Source organism: Scyliorhinus canicula, unplaced genomic scaffold (assembly GCF_902713615.1).
Source record: "Scyliorhinus canicula unplaced genomic scaffold, sScyCan1.1, whole genome shotgun sequence".
In the NCBI taxonomy this organism is placed as follows: domain Eukaryota; kingdom Metazoa; phylum Chordata; class Chondrichthyes; order Carcharhiniformes; family Scyliorhinidae; genus Scyliorhinus; species Scyliorhinus canicula.
This window is the reverse complement of record NW_024056026.1, coordinates 97,422-104,666: the sequence shown is the minus strand read 5'-3', so window position 1 is coordinate 104,666 and position 7,245 is coordinate 97,422.

The following is a 7,245-nucleotide window of genomic DNA, read 5'->3' as shown; positions in this document are numbered from 1 at the left end:
TGGGCTGGAATTGTTATCAGCAGAAAGAGACCCAAATGAACATGGTTCAGTCCTGAATGTGAAGAACAGCAAAACCCAATCACTGTAATTACTTGTGGCCTCGTTGGTGTCTCAGTAGGAAGGATGAAGCGGTGAATCCCTTCCCACAATCTGAGCAGGTGAATGGCCTCTCCCCAGTGTGAATTCGCTGGTGTCTCAGCAGGTGGGATGAACGAGTGAATTCCTTCCCACACTCTGAGCAGGTGAACGGTCTCTCCCCAGTGTGAATTCGCTGGTGTGTGGACAGAGTGGATGATTGGGTGAATCTCTTCCCACACTTGGAGCAGGTGAATGGTCTCTCCCCAGTGTGAATTCGCTGGTGATTTTGCAGGGCGGATGAAGCGGTGAATCCCTTCCCACATTCGGAGCAGGTGAATGGCCTCTCCCCAGTGTGGGTTCGCTGATGTATAGTGAGCTGAATTGATTGTGTGAACCCAGTCCCACAGTGGGAGCAACAATACGGTCTTTCGTCAGTGTGAACACGTTGATGGCGTGTCAGATTCCCAGAACTTTTATAGCACTTCCCGCAGTCTGGACATTTAAACGGTCTCTCATCAGTGTGAACTTGCTGGTGACTCAGCAGGTCAGATGAAACAGTAAATCTCTTCCCACACTCCGAGCAGATGAACGGTCTCTCCCCAGTGTGACTGCGTTGGTGATTTTGCAGGGCGGATGAGTCAGTGAATCCCTTCCCACACTTGGAGCAGGTGAATGGTCTCTCCCCAGTGTGACTACGTCGATGAATTTCCAGCTTGGATGGGGAAGGGAATCCTTTGCCACAGTCCCCACATTTCCGCGGTTTCTCCTCAGTGTGACTGCATTTGTGGCCTGTGAGGCCTGATGATAGAGAAAATCCTCGTCCACACACACAAATCAAGTACGGTTCCTCCCCACTGCTTTTTCCTTCCATGTTCAAAGAACGATGATATTCAGGATATGAGAAATTGAGGACTCTGTCAGATCCTGATGTGATGTTTTGTTTGAGTTTCCGGACTTTGAATCCCCCCCTTCAAACACCCTGTGAAACTGATTGAAAACAGAAAATAGGGAGTGAGAGAGAACCCACAAAAACACAAAGGCAGGTTGTGAATTTACTTAATGATTCTGGTCATTTCTTGGGGCGGCTCTGGGAAAAAGTGACCATGAAAACTATGAACATAGAACAGTACAGTACTGAACAGGCCCTTCGGCCCTCAATGTTGTGCCGAGCACCCTACATGATCACCCTACTCAAACCCACGTATCCACCCTATACCCATAACCCAACAACCCCCCCCCCCTTAACCTTACTTTTATTAGGACACTACGGGCAATTTAGCATGGCCAATCCACCTAACCCGCACATCTTTGGACTGTGGGAGGAAACCGGAGCACCCGGAGGAAACCCACGCACACAGGGGGAGGACGTGCAGACTCCGCACAGACAGTGACCCAAGCCGGGAATCGAACCTGGGACCCTGGAGCTGTGAAACATTTATGCTAACCACCATGCTACCCTGCTGCCCCTTGTTGGATTGTTCTAAAACCTAATTGACCTCTTTGGGAGGAGAGAGAAAGAGGTGAAGAGGGATTTTGTATGAGATATTAAGACGAGGCATATTCGACCTTGAGCTTCATAAATTGAAATATTGATGCTGAAACTATGGCGGCATAGTGGTTAGCACTGCTGCCTCACAGCTCCAGGGTCCCGGGTTCAATTCGAGTCTCGGGTGACAATGTCTGGAGTTTGCAATTTCTCCCCGTGTCTGCGCGGGTTTCCTCCGGTTTCCTCCCACAGTCCCAAGATGTGCAGGTTGGGTGGATTGGCCATGCTAAATTGCCCCTTAGTGTCCAAAGGTTAGTTGGGATCACTGGGTTCCATAGACAGGTGGAGGGGTGAGCTTAAGTAGGGTGTTCTTTCCAAAGGCCAGTGCAGACCTGATGGGCTGAATGGCCTCCTTCTGCACTGTAAATTCTATGATTCTGCACTGAAGGAATTCTATGAAGCTCTGGTCACCACGCTTCAGGAAGAATATGAAGAAGGCAGAACGTTAGCCCTGCTGCCTCACAGCACCGAGGTCCCAGGTTTGATCCCAGCTCTGGGCCACCGCCCGTGTGGAGTTTGCACATTCTCCCCGTGTTTGCGTGGGTTTCGCACCCACAACCCAAAGATGCGCACGGTAGCATTGTGGATAGCACAATGGCTTCCCAGCTCCAGGGTCCCAGGTTCGATTCCGGCTTGGGTCACTGTCTGTGCTGAGTCTGCACGTCCTCCCCGTGTGTGCGTGGGTTTCCTCCGGCTTCTCCGGTTTCCTCCCACAGTCCAAAGATGTGCTGGTTAGGTGGATTGGCCATGCTAAATTGCCCTTAGTGTCCATGTCCAAAATTGCCCCTTAGTGTTGGGTGGGGTTACTGGGTTATGGGGATAGGGTGGAGGTGTTGACCTTGGGTGGGGTGCTCTTTCCAAGAGCCGGTGCAGGCTCGATGGGCCAAATGGCCTCCTTCTGCACTGTAAATTCAATGATAATCTATGATTAGAACAGGGATAGTCCCTGGTTTCAATAAATTATCCGGCAGAAAGGTTAGGACAGGTGAGGAAGGTTAACAAGACCAAAGGAAGCTGGAAAAACTCAGCTGATGATGTGCAGGTTAGGTAGATTGGCCACGCTAAAGTGCCCCTTAATTGAAAAAAAATGAATTGGGTACTCTAAATTTAAAAAAAAAAGGAAGAATGTGAAGGTTCTTGGAGAAGGTGCAGAGGAGATTTACCAGAATGGTTCCAGCAAAGGAGGTTGAGGGGAGATTTGATTCAGGGACACAAGATTATGCCAGATTTCCATCAGGTGGACAAAGAAACTCTGTTTCCATTCACTGATCGTACAAGCAGCCGGGACACAGATTTAAAGTTTTGGGTAAAACCTGGATTGAACGATATAAGATCCTGAGGGGTCTTGACAGGGTGGATGTGGAGAGGATGTTTCCTCTTGTGGGAGACTCTGGAAGACTCTGTTGTAAAATAAGGAGTCGCCCATTTCAGATGGAGATGAGGATTTGTTATTCTTTTGAGGGTTGTAAGACTTTGGAACTCCCGTCCTTAAAAGGCAGTGGAAGCAGAGTCCTTGAATATTTTTAACGCAGAGCTGGATAGATGCTTGATGAGGAAGGGGGTGAAAGGTCATCAGGGGTAGGCAGGAATGTGGAGTTGAGGTTAGAAAGAGATCAGCCGCAGTCTTATTGAATGCTGAGCAGGCTTGAGGGGCCGAGTGGCCTGATCCTAGTTTGTATGTAAAAGGTACAGGAGATATGAGGTGATATGAGATATATGTTTTTAACACAGTGAGCGACAATGACATGAAACTTGCTGCCTGTGAGGGAGTTTGAAAATAGATACATGAATCATTTGATTACAGAAGGAAATTAGATGGACATCAAAGAGAAATAAACCTGCGAGGATACAGGGACAGAACAGGAGAATGACTGGATTGCTCCAGAGAGCTAGCATGGGCTCAATGGGCCGAATGCCATTCTCTGTGTCATCATGTCTCTGGCTCTTTTGTGTAATTTAGTTTTGCAATTTAACCCCGGAGGGTTCAGATATCACTCAGGTAAATCTGTGCTACACTCCCTCCGAGGCCATTCTATCCTTCCTCAGGTTTGTTGCCCAGAACTGAACACAGTTCTCCAGGTTTGGTCTAACCAGGGTTTGTGAATCTCGGGGCTTTTCCAGTCACACTGAGACCTGAAATCTTCCCTCACAGACAGAACAGACAACCTTTTACCTTCCACACCCAGATGCTGCTGATATTCAGTTTCTAATGAATCGAGTGACTCTGTCAGATCGCGATGTGACGTTTGGTTTGCGTTCCTGTCTGTTAAACCTCCACTTCCAGTATCCTGTAAATTTACAGAAACCTCACTGTCAGTTTAGGATAGAAATTCACAACATTCTCTCCTCACCAACTTTGATTAAATGTATTCCTGGAGATTTGATCACATGACCTGCCCCCATCCTCCAACCATTAATCGGTCAACACATCCATCCTTGTGACACACTGCCTTCCTCGGCCAAATGGGAAAAGGACTCATTACCTTACAGGACAGTGATTGACTGTCAGCCAAACAAACTTTATCCCATTTTCAATCATTTTATCTCCGCTGAAGAGAAATGTTCAAAGAAAATTTTTTTAAATTCTTCTTTACTGTCCCAATGATTTCCCAGACACAGAGGCATGAATCTCACCAAGACAGAAAGTAACATTTGAATTCATTAAAAGTTTACTGATGACCATGAAACCATTGTCGCTTGTTGCAAAGACCCATCTGGTTCACTCCTGTCCTTCAGTGAAGGAAATCTTCTATCCTTACCTGGTCTGGCCTATATGTGACTCCAGATCCACAGTCAGCTTGTTGACTCTTGAAATGCCCTCTGAGATGCACTCAGTTCAAGGGCAATAAGGGCTGGGCAGTGAATGCTGGCCCAGCCAGCGACACCCACATCCCGTGAATGAATAGAAAAGAAAATCTGCCACCCTTACCTGGTCTGGCCGACACGATTCCAAACCACAGCAATGTGGTTGACATTTTAAATGCCCTTGAGGTGGCTGTGAAAGCCACTCAGTTCTAGGGAAATTAAGGATGGGCAATAAATAGTTGGCCCAGCCAGTGACTCCCACAAATGATTAAAATAAAATCCTGGAGACTCCAGTCAGTAAATCCGGGAGAGTTAGCATCCGATCCAGGCTCGCAGCGCATGCGTCTGTGGCACCTTGTCCTCTGTAAAGATGGCGGCCGGTAACCCGGGCCTGTCAACGCTCAGCTCTCACTCTGTTCGGTGCTGTTTAAGACGGGACCGTTAACATTTTCCTCGGGAGTTGAAGCCTCCACAGGGGTATTTATGAAGCCTCCCGGCTCACTCCGCAGCTTCTATTGCTCCCCAGCCACCCACCGGCTCCAATCCTGAAAGTCGCTCGATTGTTTCTTTCCCGCTCCTCGCACCATCAGCGACAACCTGAACCGCGCATGCGTGGTCACAGCCCGAAAGGTCACAATGCCCAGGGAGTGATTGGCGGCGGCTCCGCCCCAATAGGAATAGAGGGGGTGGGTCTGGAGGACCAGATGGGAGCCGCTGGTCCTCCAACCAATGGGAGTGAATGAGGGGCATGGCTGGACTGTGAGTGAAGCATGTGCAGTGCGGGTGATGGGTAATGGGGGGGGAGGGAATGGCGGGGCGGAGGGTCCAGCGGGTGAACGGAGAGGCTCCGGAAACCCCGGGAATAATCTGAGTGGATCCCCCCTCTCCCCGTTTACACCGAGGGGGGCCGTAGCTCCCAGATCAATGAAGAGCCGCTTTGTATCAGGTTGGCCATTGGTTCCTGAGGTTGTTCCCTGGCTCCAGCATCGCTTCTTTATCAGTGAATCATTGAATGGTCACAATACCGACTGAAGGGGTAGCACAGTGGCATGATGTGATGATTCTGATATGATGTTGTGTTTCACTTCCCCAATGTCCAACCTCCTGTGAAATTGACTGAAAACATAAAAGAGCGAGTGTGAGAGTGAAATTGAGCTGAATGAATCAGGTCATTTGTGGGGCCGACACTAGGAAAAAGTGACCATGTAAACTGCGGGATTGTCATAAAAACTCAACTGGTTCAGTAATGTCCTTCAGAGAAGGGAATCTGCCAACTGGTCTGGGCCTTCACAAGACTCAGACTCCGATAGGAGGGAGACGAGAAGAGTCAATGAGAGAGAGAGGTGGGAGAGGTAGGCAATGAAGGAAAGGATTTTTATACATGCACAACTTGACCAGAAATTTGACAAATCTCTCAAACCTTCAGCCTCCATCACCATAAAGGACAAGGGCAGCATGTGTATGAGAACACATTCACCTACCAATTCCTCTCCTAGTCACACACCGTACTGACATTCTGGACTGGATGAGCAAACATTTACTGCATTTAAACATTGCAAAAAATTATCCTATTGTCTTTGCTTCTCTGCTACAAACTCCATTTCCTCAGCACTTACTTGGTAATGGATTTTGTAAAATTTTGTTTTTAATATTTTGGCTTTTGTTTATTTTTAATTAACTTTTGTTTTTAGATTACCTAATTGTTTTTATCCCAATTGAGGCGTAATTTTAGCGTGGCCAATTCACCTACCCTGCACATCTTTTTGGATTGTGGGAGTGAGTCCCACACAGACACAGGGAGAATGTGCAAACTCCATACAGACAGTGACACGGGGCCGGGATCAAACCCGGGTCCTCGGCTATCCACTGAGCCACCGTGCCTGCCCCCAGTGATTTCTTTGAAAGCTTCTTTTACAGGATATTACAAGGGGAGAATTTACAGATGGAAACTCCAATCAAACTTCACTTCAAGATTTAACAGAGTCACTCCATTCATCAGGACCTGAATATCATTGGCCTGTGGATGTGGTAAAAGAAACGTTTGTCTGTTCTGTCCGTGGGAAAATATTTTCTTTTATTAAAATAAACTTAGAGTACCAAATTATTTTTTTCCAGTTGAGGGGCAACTTTGCATGGCCAATCCGTCTGAGACAGACACGGGAAGATTCACACACAGTGACTCGGGGCCGGCATCAAACACAATTCCTTAGCGCCATAGGCAGCAGTGCTAGCCACTGCACCACCGTGCCGCCCTGAGGATTGTGTTTCTGACATGCGTCTCTGTGTGACTCAACAGAGCCGCACATGGGGTCAGATATCCATTGAGTTGGTGGGATCCAGAGAGCAGAATTTGCTTGTTTCTTCACTTCTCTGTTGCTACTCTGATCATAGATATCTGGGTCTGTGCAAACCGGGGTAATGGGAGGTCAAGTACCCAGGACAACGGGTAATGCAGTTTGCTGGCCAGGTTGTCTCTATTCTGAGAAATATGGAACAAGCTTCTCCCAGTTATTGAAAATGTTGCCCCCAACAAACATGGCGGCCGCACATGCGCTCTGCTGCTCATTGTCCCGAATAAAGATGGCGGCCGTTATCCCGAACCGATCACCGGACCCTCGAGGCCCCGCTCCGTGAAACGGGGGAACTAGGAAGTGATTTTTCCGGGTATGGGCTTGGACAACATGTTTAGAAAACTTTTCCACCCACCAGCCAGATCCATCGCTCCCGTGTTCAACAATATTCCTCTTACCCTTTGTGGATCCGAAATAAAAGCATCTCTCCACCGCCATTACCCGCACTGCGCATGCTTCAGTTGA